This window comes from Thermobia domestica, chromosome 4, assembly GCF_964235325.1.
Source record: "Thermobia domestica chromosome 4, izTheDome1.hap1.1, whole genome shotgun sequence".
NCBI classification, from domain to species: Eukaryota; Metazoa; Arthropoda; class Insecta; order Zygentoma; family Lepismatidae; genus Thermobia; species Thermobia domestica.
Window position 1 is genome coordinate 223,841,917 of NC_137457.1, and position 13,073 is coordinate 223,854,989.

The following is a 13,073-nucleotide window of genomic DNA, read 5'->3' on the forward strand; positions in this document are numbered from 1 at the left end:
TTTTTTTTTTCGAGTTGTACTCGTAATTAAGATTAGTACTTGTTTTAATGATGCCAATAATCTGAAGCACTATACGAAGTAAATAACGTACTTAAACCAAATAATGTAATCAAATGACACTAAAATCTGAAAATACTGCAGACCAATCACACCTTCTCCATAAAAATCCATTTAACCTATTATTACGTATTATGACAAAAAAAATCTTAATTTTTCGTACTTACTGAAATAAAACTAAAACTTAATTTAATATTGACCTGAATAATAAGTATCTATTGCGATTATGATACATTATAATTTGTAATCTCTACATATAAAAGTAGTTGTCCTACCTGACTGACGATCAAACACCCAGACCAAATTGCTTAAACTACAAACTTGAAGCTTGGACATTGCATAGGATTTCTGATATAAGATACTACAAAGGAAGCATTATCACAAATTCGACTTAGAAGAGCATAATGCAAGTTTTGACTATTATAATATGATGTACATATCTCCGAATCCTTTAAAGTTACACCGTAATTACTGACTAGGGGCCTCTCGCACTAAAGACGCGCACTCAATCATTGAGCTACTGCAGCCCTTTTATTTCTTCGAAAGCTAATTAAATTTTATTCGGGATTTCATCTATGTGCTCGTATTGATGAAAACATAATTATTTATTTCACGTATGTCATCTTTCATTGATATATCTCAAACATGTTGACAATTAGCTACAAAAACAAGTTATTTTGTATTTTTTGATGTGCGACTTCAGGTAACACTAACGTAAGATTATGAAAGAAGGCTGAAACAAACCGTTTAAAGTGGAATATAAACCATCATCTGCATGTTATCCCTCACGTATTGCAAACACCATATTAGCTCTCAGCTACAGTAACAAGGAAAACACAATAAATCAGAGATTGAGTGAGTGAAGTGTCCATTATCTGTATTAAAAAGTAAACGTTCGTATTAGAAAGTAAACATTCATTAATCTTAATTTACAACAGTTGTGTTTTTCGAATTTCCATGTCATTTATGAACTCCAACTCTTAATTTCTTCGTGTCTCAAGCAGATTCTGCACAAGCAACTTCCACATTTTAACTATACATGCATTTTTCATTCCAGAGTATGCAATGAAACGTTGTAGACATGAAAACCGCATTTTCTTTTGAGTATGATATGTGACAGTGTTCCACGTCCTTGTATAATAGCGATGTCATTAATAACATTTACTACAACATGGAATCACTTGAATGTGTTGTGCACAACAAAATATGAGGGTTCAACAAGTAAAGTAATGACATCACATTACTTTGTAAAATATTGTAGTCTGTAGCATTATTTTCCACATATCCTCCATACTTGTCTAAACCCTTGTTTCAAGGGTACATCACAATATGTTTGCCAGCATTTAATGTCAGACGCCTGTAGCTACATGACGGCTTTGTGAATTTCCTCATGCGCTCTAAATCACCTGGCACTCGCATGCCTCTTCAATGGTGCTAACACACAATGGTTGAAGAGAGCGTAACAAAGCTTCTACTATTCGACTAGATCAGCATTTGTGTCTCTGTCCATCTGTTCCACGATAACTCCTCGTAAAATCCATTCTAATTTTAATAAAAGTTGGTATTTGCTTTCCTTCAATTTGCAAAAATAATCTTATTGTTTGGGGTTGCAATTCAACAAGAAAAGGTGTGGAATAAAAACCATCCGTATGTTGATGTTTAAACATTATGTATGCCACACAATTTCCTAATATAAACCACACGAAAATATTCAATTATGGTAACACATATTCTATAGTTACTTTAGGGCATTCTGACCATCTCCACAGCTTGAAATTAAAAGTCTTCCAAAAATGAAATGGGTTAAATATACCTCCTAATTTAAAAAGTTTGTTGCACCATACTTTTAATTTTAAAAATGTTCGATTTGGGTGTAATTTGTCATACACTCTCTTTGAGGTTTCCCAATTATCCACTCTGCATGTAAATTAAATCAGGAAAGAATAAAGAAATGGATTTATATTATACAGTGTTTTTTTTTTTTTAAAGTCTCACTATAACTCGTAAAACTCATTCACTTTTGATTCAATTTATATACTATTTTCTTTGATTTATTTTCCGAAATCGCAAGTGCCTGGCATTAAAATCAGTCAAAAATGAGCGGTGAATTTAGCCTACTAATCTGGGATGGATTGTACCCTGTATTAAAAATATAATCCATGATTTGTCTTGTTAAACTATTGGCTTTTTATACAGTATTGCACATATATTTCTGAGGTTTCACAGTCATTCCAACTACTTGGTGTTAAAATTAGTTCTTAACAGATTAACAAATTAGACAGTGAACTTTTCTCATTCCAATCTGTCCATCGTGTTTTAAAAATGTTCTATGATCAATCATCATCTTAGTTTAGCAATCTCTCGATCGATTTCAGCCAACTTTCCACCTTTCCCTATTCTGACCCAGACTTTTTATTTCTTTGTAGCTTTTACCCTACATCTTGTATTAGTTAGTCCGTACATTTCAATCGTGGCCTATCTCTAGATATTTTCCTTCTGTAATTCCTAAAAGGAGCCAGCAATGGAAGTTGTATTGAAGTCCTAAAAATTATTCGCGTAATACAAGAGAAATACTGTAATTCGTTTCGAAATAAATACGTATATATTAAAATGTTTTCGTAATTTTTGAACAATCAATCAGCAAGTACGCCATACACTCATTAGCTTCATTGAAACCAAAGAGAATTTTTATTTAAATTCCTAAGAACACTTTTACAAAAACACAAGAAGAATTAGTCCAATTGTGTATTTTTTTGGTAAGAAAAATCCAGTAAATCAGTGGTGGAAGAAGTCAATAGCCGAATGCTTTCGAGCAGTAGGTTTCAGAATGCAAGACGCGTTCTATTGTGGGTTCGAGTTCCAATGAAAAGCCTAGCCATTTTCAACTCTCCTCGAAGTCGCTACGTTCGTATTCCTGTTGTACTAGACTAACAAGGGACTTTTTTCTGGTGTAACACGAAATGTGGAACGAAACTATGGTCAATCGATTTGCGTTAGTGAACAAGAAAATCCATAGGTGGGAAAAACTTTCGATCTCAACCGTTCCGTACTTATGGAAGGGAGTAGGGGCACTGGCAACGAAACACGTTGTGGATAATGATACGAAATATGGAGCGAGTTCGATGAAAATATGCATAGAAGCGCAGTTAAACATACACTACAATGTGAAATTACATTCGACAATAATCTAACAAGTGAGGACAGAGTCTTATCATGTAACGACAGAGGAGAATGGCGGGTAAGAGTGGAATATAGCGTAGGGGCAAAGCTCTATAGAAGGTATGAACACATACAAGCCAGACTTGAGGTGAATAGCGTAGCAATATATCATGGACATGGTCAAGGACATGAGTGGAGAGTAGAAAGGCAAGAGGGCAATAGCCCCCCCACCTTTCTGAACTGATCTTTCAGTGTATAATGATGTATTGGACTTTCTCTGCCTTGCCCCCCTTCACTGTCAGCATAAAAATGCGATCCAATACTTCTCCACAACCATCTAACGTGGACAGTCAATTATGTTGCACTGCATTTCTTTGTGCACTATATTTTTAGTCATACTTCTTGGTCATTCATGTTCAACATATACTCCCAACCAGTCACCTATCAAGTCAGAACTTTAGGCGGGCTGGGCGGATCCTAGCAATGTTGAGGGGATAAACAGACAGTATCACGTACAATAAACATATAATAATAAATGTCTACATGTTTACAACAGTCTATATACATCGAACGGTACGAGGAGAGAGGGTAAGGACCCTACGGACAATACCCTCCATATCACCTGATCCTCCACAGCATTGTTTTTCAACTTCATAAATATTTTGAACATCGCTATATATATATATATATATATATATATATATATATATATATATATATATATATATATATATATATATATAAGGATCACTACGAAAGTTTTGAGATGTGAAATAACTTATATACTTAAAAGCAATTTAACACTTACATTTTCTCAAAGTATTCACCATTACACTGTACACACTTTTGCATCCACGAAAACCACTTTTGGAAGCAGTGTTGCCAGTCTTTTTCTTCAAGTGTTGAAAGTTCATTCTCGTAAGCCACTAGTGCTTCTTCAGGGCTGCAAAATCTCTTCCCACGCATGCGATCTTTGATCCTGGGGAACAGAAAACATCACACGGGGCCAGGTCAGTGCTATACGGATGATGAGTCATAAGTTTGACCTCCGTAGATTCTAAAAACTGAATTGTGAAGTTGGCCGTGTGTGCGGACGCGTTGTCACGATGAAGCAGGATCCCACGCAATCCAGTTTTTGGACACCGTTCCCGAATCTTCTGGAACACTTTTGTTAGGCAAACAGTGGTATACCACTGAGCAGTAACAGTCCTTTGTTCTTCAAGTGGAACAGTTGCAACAGTTCAGGGTCAAATTGATAGATCCAAGTCTCATCACCAGTAACAATGTCAGATACGCGTCGAGAATTGCCTCCATCAAATCTTGCAAGCATTTCTTCACACCATCCACACGCATGCTGCTCAGTCGAAGTGTGAGTCACCCAACGAGATGAAACTTTCCTGAGCCGAAGATGATCATGAAAAATTTTTGTTACTGCTGGCGATCCAATGTTCGCTGTAGATTTAATGTCCTTGAAAGTTGTTCGAGGATTTTCTCGAATCATTTGTTCCACAGCGGCAATGTTTTCATCTGTTGTAGCACGGGAAGGACCAAGGTCCCCAAATGCCCCTGCAAACGGTTAAGGCTTTGTGTCTCGTTCAAACCAGTTTTGAAATCGTAAAGGATCATTGCCCGAAAATGTTCCCTTTCGAGCTCCATTCTAGACAGCCGAATACTGCTCACATCAACAAACAAGTGAAGGCGATACGGCCACGCCGATAAGCGAGACGAGTTGAAACTTGTTTCGCTTCTCCGCACTGGATACCACTACCGAACGTAATTGTTGGAATTCAAATACTATGCCACAACAATGCGTATCTCAAAACTTTCGTAGTGACCATCGTATAATATATATATATATATATATATATATATATATATATATATATATATATATATATATATATAGGGAACGGTCTTTTGCCCCCCGCCCCGCAATGTTGAAGAGAGATTTACGCCGATGGACCACGGTCTCCTTCCACATTTCGTGCGACACCAGAGCAAGGACCCTACTGAATAAAATTGCTTAGAAGACAATGGAGAAAAAGAATATCCCAGTTGCGGCGAATTTTAGAAAAGAATAATATTTTTTAAGAAAGTGGTACAACACTTACCTCTAATGCGAGGAAGAACGATAACTTGAATCCAATTAAGTCGATGTCAACTTGAAGTCAACCTATTGAAGAGAAACATCATTGTGAGTGGAACGGGGGATAGTTGCTATATGTTAATCTTCAATTTAATAATTTTAGTAAATATGAAATAAAAAATAAATGAATTTTGGAATTTTTGCTACATATGTATGTTGTAGGATTAACTAATTCATATCGGACTTCCGAAGAGAAATATCAAAGCAATTTAATAACCGTGTCTATAGCGACAACTCTTACTCTCGACCCCTCTTCAATTTTGTTAGAAAGATGAAAAGAAAGAGTGAGAAGAGAAGGTAGGAGAAAGGAGGAAAGGGAGAAGGAACTAGAGATAAAGGATTACTGGATAATTATGGAAATATGGTAAATGAACTTGAATAGTTATTAAAAAGGTGATTCCTACTCGAATGTTATTTCTTGAAGATCTTTTATGAAATGATCCTGAAGAGACACATATTCCCTCATACTACCCCAACCTGGGTCCAGGCAACTGCACAAGTGGGAGTTGCCCTAACCCAGCACAGGTGACAAGAAGTTTTAATTTAATCGTTTGTCTGTTATTTTCAAACGTTAAATAAGCTTTATTCCAGTATCTGAATATCCATGGTAGAGATCAAACACACATTTGAATTAGCCAAGGAAAAGAAAAAAATCAAAGTGATGTACATATTTTCCACAAACAGAAGTTTTGAGATTCCTGAAAAGACTGTCGTCATTTTGACTTTCCTCCCAGAACTGATTTAGAGCAAATTGAGAGTTAGTTATCTATCACGATTTCTGCCATGCACCAATACACACACAACATGCTATTACACACTTATTATAAAGACTATCGTCATAAATCAAGATTAAATGCTACTACTTAAGACTAAATTGTCACCCATTCACGCACGCACACATACAAACAGGCCAATGTATTGTTATAGGTGAATCAGTTTTAAAGCAACCATAATCTAACTACAATTTGTGGACATTTATTACATCTATCGAAAGATTAAATACAAAATGTTGTGAACATGCAAATAAGTATACATATAAATGTATTATTATACAACTAATATTGAATTATAGCTATGTAGATACAGATATTCGTTAGTAACAGATAGACTAAGAAAAAAATATTTAAATGTTGACAAAATAAGATATAAATCTTTCTACAATATTAGATATAAAATTCAAAATAGTGGTTACAATGAGTCTGTATCTCATATAAAGAAACTAAGAAAAAAATCCAACGAGTCCTCGCTCGTACGTTCAGACGATATGTGAAGTCACACGTATTATCAAAGCACCTTTTTGATGTCCATGCTTTAACTTCATTTTATTTAAATGTACACACATCAGATAATGTTGACGAATTTTAAACGACACATATTCGGTGTGTAGAAGTATTTATCTATACATTTTTCCCATTTCCGGGATTAAGAGAACAAAGTTTCGTCACTAATACCACGGTGACTACGTCACTTATCTGGTCATTCCATTTATTATTCCATTCACTGACTATCTTTAAATCACTATCACCTTCTATCACAAGATGTACTCATTTGTCGTTATATTCGCATAATATATAGAGAAATGACAATTTTCCAGGTCCAAAGGGACTTTTCTTTTGTATCGAGAGCACGATTACTGAGGTGGAAACACTGTTCAGGTTTGAGGATTCGTATATGAGGGATGGAATTGAAATGTACTTTCACAAAAGGATTTCAGGTTTACGAACTTGAGGGTAGATTTAATAATACATTAGGGTAACGCTGACCTGCCTTCATACCATGCTACATGCAGTTAGGATAATGACAGATGTTAACAGTTACATACATTACTTAATAATATCACAATGCTTGAAGGAAATTATCTAACATGCGGCGGTATTTTAAAACTTACGTTTTACATTCGTCTGATACTTTTGAAACTTTGGCAACCAACAACCGTTCGCGATAAGGTACCAAGACCCTTTACACATATTTATCTACTCAATTAAACATTATACATTTCACTTTAATATATTTATATTCAATTCGCATTTATATCTCAACATACATATACTAAATCATCATTTAATCTTCAAATCAATAACCCCGACAAACAAATTTTTCAGGTTGCAACACTTCACATAAGAGAATCTGGCTATATCACAAATTCAACTAACTGACCTCACATAATGATAAAATTCATATTCTCAAGCATTCTGTTTAAAATAGTGGATATTTAGTGTGCGAGGCAGGCATGTAAACTCAGAATATATTACTCTATAATGTTAATAATGCTTTTGGGCCCAAACAACTACAACAACATTCAGATTTATGGTTACCAATGGAAACAAAAGTAGAGATGACTGATAATCCAACCGAGAATTCCAAACGGATAATAATAAAAGGAACGAAAGCAAAATTTTATCGTATACTGAACTATCGCTCGCTATCGCAGTGGGTCGAAATGTGATGGAAAACGGTCCCTTAGTATTCAACATCAACGAATACCTCCACGAATCGTGTCTCGCGACATCTCAGTTGGTAATTCAGGTTCAAAAGATATATTTTAAAGATTTGCTCAAGTTCAAAACTGGGGGAGGTTGAAATTAAAAAAAAAAATCTTGAGAAGAGGAAGTAGAAATTTAGCTAGAGAAGGGAAGACAGCGGCGAGCCAAAAATAAGTTAGGACACTAAAGCTACAAAGATAAGTGATCGAATTTAGACATATGACAATCCACAGCCAAATATACTTTCCTATGTGCCGAACGCCCAAGACTGTCCGAAGCAGTCTCATTATATATATATATATTAAAATCAAGAAACTACTATAGTACACTAAGCAATACGTGCGAAATGGTATGAACTGATACTAGATTCTTTCAGTACAGACTACAGTATATTTCACTTTACGGTTTCATATTAATTTTATATACAATGAGAATTCAGTATCATTAGTTATCCTGTATGGGGCGGAAACGTGGACATTACGTAAAGGTGACGAAAGTCGACTGGAAGCCTTCGAAATTTGGGTGTGGAGAAGAATGGAAAGAATTAGTTGGGTCGAGCGGAAAACGAATGAGAGTGTTAGAAATGGTGGGTGAGAAAAGAACACTTTTAGATATTATTAGGAAGAGGAAGAGAAACTGGTTGGGACATTGCCTAAGAAGAGATTGTGTCATGGGGGACGTCCTAGAGGGTATGGTGGCGGGAAAGAGAGGGAGGGGGCGAAGGAGATTACAATTAATGGATGATATTACAACAGAAAGATCATACGCGAAGACGAAAAGGTTAACGGAGGACCGTGGAGCATGGAAGCTTCTCAGCTGCGGCAAGTGACCTGCCAATAAAGGCAGAATACCTACGATGATGATGAGTTATCCTCTTAACTGAATGCAATTATATTTTAGTGTCAACAATGCGATCGTTCACAGAAAGCAACGAAGACAGAATTTAAAACCGCAGCCTGACAACAAAATAAAGCCATACACACAAACTTCAGTTTAAGGGAAAACGCAAAGCTTACTATTATTAATAATTTGATTACTGGACTGTATAAATAATTGTACTTTTCAGGAAAGTTAATTTATAATGTAATTCGTCTAAATACCTATTCATGTGGAACAAAACTAATATTTATTCATCAATAATTACAAAAGAAGGGTAATTTTCGTGTTGACTAGATCCTTAAGTCTCGGAGTAACAAAAACCTAGATGTATGATGTGACATCTAAAGAGGAAAAAGTCAGTATTATGTAGCATATGGATAACACTGTTTAACATTTTCACTTTTTATTTTTTTTACAGAAACAAAAGTAGCCGTTCTTTATTGATTTTTGGTCACAGAACGCGAAAATTGCACTTAAAATTTATCCTGGCTCAGATTGCTGAATAATTTAGCGTTTTATATTTTGCATATAAAGTACATGCATTATAAGTACATGATTTGAAATTATTGTTTTACACGTACAAAGTGTCGTTCTTGACAAGTATTTGCTGCATATTCGACTTGGCAACGTTGTAATTTATCAACAGCTAGTGCGAGCGTCTCATGAGTCACGTGAGGCAATGATTGCAAGTTGCAACTAACTCCAGTCAACGTCTCTAATCGTATTCGTGGCGTGCTTCAAGCAGTAATTTAGCAGACTGTTTGTGTTACTGGTGAACCAGTAGTTTGAAAGTAGTGAGTGAGGACATTATCGCTATTGCACATATTGTTTTCATTGCGAAGTGTCAGTGATTCAAGGAAAGTGCAGGAATGCCCCGCGTTTGTAAAAATTCGGTGGACAGCTTGTGCTATATACGTGCGGACGTGAGTTGTGGTTCTAGGAAGCTGCCATTGACTGCTGCAGTGCGAAGAGCATATTTACTATACTTTAGGTGTCGTGTTGGAGACCAGGATAAATCATGGGCTCCTCACATTTGATGTACGAGTTGTTCATCTACTTTCGATGCCTGGATGCATGGGAAGAACATTTCCATGCGCTTTGCTGTGCCCGCAATTTAGCGTGAAACAACAAACCAAAGTACAGACTGCTACTTTTGTATGCTGCCGTGCTTGAAGAAAGGTATAAATACGAAGAAGAAAGGGAAGATCGAATACCCAGTGATATTCGTCCAGTGGCGCATGGAGAAGGATTGCCTGTTCACGATCTCCCAGCTACCATTCCGACGGAAAATGATACAGCGAATGAAAGTGAAGGTGAATCTGCTTCAGGTACCAGTGACACTGATCCTTTATTTGAGCCGGAAACCAACTATCCTGAACCACACCGACTCACACAAGCGGAGCTTCATCACCTAATTAGATTTAGAACTGCCAAAGAATAAAATTGCGCTCTTAGTATCTAGGTTACAGCAGTGGAACTTTCTGGAGGATACAGTTAGAGTATCAATTGTACGCGATCGTCAAAAAGATCTTGCACAATATTTTTGCTGCACCGATGAGTCAGTATTTTGCAATGATGTTCCAGGTTTGATGCAGAAACTGAAGATTCCGTACAAAATAGAAGATTGGAGACTGTTTATAGACGCCTCCAAAGCAAGCCTTAAGGCTATGCTCCTGTACAACAGTAAGGAGAAATCAACATCAATTCCTTGTTGCTTATGCACCCCTAGGTAAAGAAAGTTATCCCATGTTGGAACGCGTTCCCGTATAAAATATCGTGAACACAAGTGGTTAGTTTGTGGTGATTTTAAGGTGATCGCAATTTTGCTTGGTCTACAGGGTGGCTGTATAAAGTAAAGTACAGTTGTTACAAATGTGAGGGGGATAGTCGTGCAAAGAATGCCCATTACAATCAAAAAGAATGGCCGCGACGAACAGCTTTGTTGCCAGGCGAAAAACACTTCAAATGTTCCTCTTGTGAACCCACAAAGCATTGTGCTACCACCATTGCACATCAAACTTCGACTCATGAAGGCATTTGTAAACAGGAATGAACGTGCATTGGTATACTTGTGCCAAAAGTTTCCGCGCCTAAGTAGGGAAAAGATAAAGCAAGAAGTTTTTATTGGTCTTCAAATACGCGAGCTATTGCAAGACGAAGTCTTTGAATCTATTCTCAATGTTGATGAGCTCCATATGTGGCATTGTTTCCGCAATGTTTGTACCAGATACTTGGGCAACCACCAAGTCGAAAATTACAAAGAATTAGTTGAAGAATTGTTATCTACCTACGAGAAACTTGGGTGCAATATATCACTCAAAATGCATTTCCTCCATTCCCACCTTGGTGTCTTTCCAGTGAATTGTGGATCTTTCAGTAACGAGCAAGGAGAGCAATTTCACCAGGACATTTCTGCAATGGAACAACATTATGAAGGAAAGTGGTCAGTTTCAATGTTAGCGGATTTCTGCTGGATGATTCCAAGAGATGCTCCAGATGTTCCTCACAAGAAACAAGCAAAGAGACAGTGTGTTTAAAACAGATACTTTATGTAACTTTTACCAATACAGTTCTTGTCCTGTAGCACTATATGCAAAATGTTAAGAGTGCTATTACACCGATAGTGTGCCAGGAGGACGTTATACTTTTGATATTCATATTCAATGTCCAAACATTTATAAGAGACAGCTATTTTTATTTCAGTAATTATGTTAACGTTTGTTACTTTTATCTTTACAGTATCATTATCATAGCGTTATATGCAAAATTTAAATTGTTTCGGAACACATATTTATTGTGTTTTTCGTGTTCAGCGCCCAAAAATTATAAGGGACGGATATTTCTATTTACGAAATCATTTCAAAGTTTGGTGACTTTTATCTTTACAATTTCATTATAATAGCATTATATGAAAAAGATAAAATTATGTAATTACCACTAAATCTGAGCTAGGAGCATATTATCATTGTCGTTTTATTGTTCAGCGTCCAAGAAATTATAAAAAATAGTTATTTTTATTTCCGTAATCATTCCAATGTTTTGTGACTTTTACCTTTACACTTTCATTATTATAGCATTACATGTAACATGTAAATTGTGTAATTATAAGTAAATCTTAGCCAGGAGCACATTTTTATTGTCACTTTCGTGTTCAGCGCCCGTTGCACAGTGTAATGTATGTTTCTTACAGACTGTAGTACCGAGATTAGATTGGAAATGAAATGTGTTCGAGGAAAGCTTATTCTAATACAAAAAATTGTTTCACATTATGTATTACCGTCTTTGCTCTATAGTGATAAATGTTGATTTCTTTTTTCAACAGAAATCAAAACAGAAATGGTTGATTTCTCTTTTTGGGATAAATCTCATTAACGATAGACGCTGAAGTCTAACAAACTAGAACACACACTTTGTCAGTACCGAGGCTATATGTGATGTTGTCCTATAGTTTAAAGTAAAATCTGAACTCCGTAATGTGTACCAATTCAATGCTCTGCCAGCAGGAATGGAACCCGGAACCCTATGCACCAGCTACTATATCACTGGTGAATTCCCCATACTGTCATTTTGGTAATATCATACTGATAAAATACTGAAAATCACGCGTGCGAATTCACATTTATCCTTCTTATTTTGTTCATCATAATGAAATCTATCCATTGGAACTTGTCTCATCTTTCAATTGATTTTATTCGTTATATGCTAATAATAATTGTAGAATTTAAACCAACTCACTCTATTATGAGCAGCTCGAATGTACTAAATTTTAAACTTTTAGGAGCCCTTAATAAACTTTATAAATCTGTAATTACTTCTTACATCGGGCCGTATACTATTTCAATTTGAAGCGCTAAAAATTTTAAAACAAAATATACAGTATTTATCATATGGGTCGATGCTGAATTCAATATTGCTGTTTTTGGATTCAATTTATTGATTTATGCAGTTAACTTATTGGTTCACTCATCTTTCGTTTCCTTCTTCGGTCTTTTGGAATAAATTCGTTTAACAATGGTGGTTGGGAATGAAGCTGAATAAACTTCTACGGAACTGTTGTTGACAACGTTCTTAACACAATAAAAGAAGGGAACTACAATAAAATTATCGGCGTTGGGTTCAACAATTGGAGAGAAACAGGAAAACAGATTTGACATTGGAAGGTAAAACTGAAGAATTCGTCACCATGACAACGGGAAAGGGATGAGGGAAAGGAACCACGCAGGGTGGTCGATGCACAAGGGGATGAACAGTGTTGCAGACTTAGATCCAGTTTTGCTTCTCTTCATGTGGTAAAAAAAGATTAAAACACATCTATTTTGACAGAAGGCCATAAGATTCTAAGTGAATTT

At 35.9% G+C, this 13,073-nt stretch overlaps 1 long non-coding RNA gene across 6 annotated transcripts in view; it reads right to left on the bottom strand.

The window, feature by feature from the left end:
* Positions 1-13,073, bottom strand: part of LOC145683448 (uncharacterized) — a 1,457,912-nt gene that overhangs the window by 898,113 nt on the left and 546,726 nt on the right. For all 6 annotated transcript variants that reach the window (XR_014131102.1, XR_014131104.1, XR_014131098.1 and 3 more), the window contains exon 3: positions 5,328-5,389. This is a non-coding gene — a long non-coding RNA (uncharacterized LOC145683448). The remainder of the gene's footprint in view (positions 1-5,327; positions 5,390-13,073) is intronic.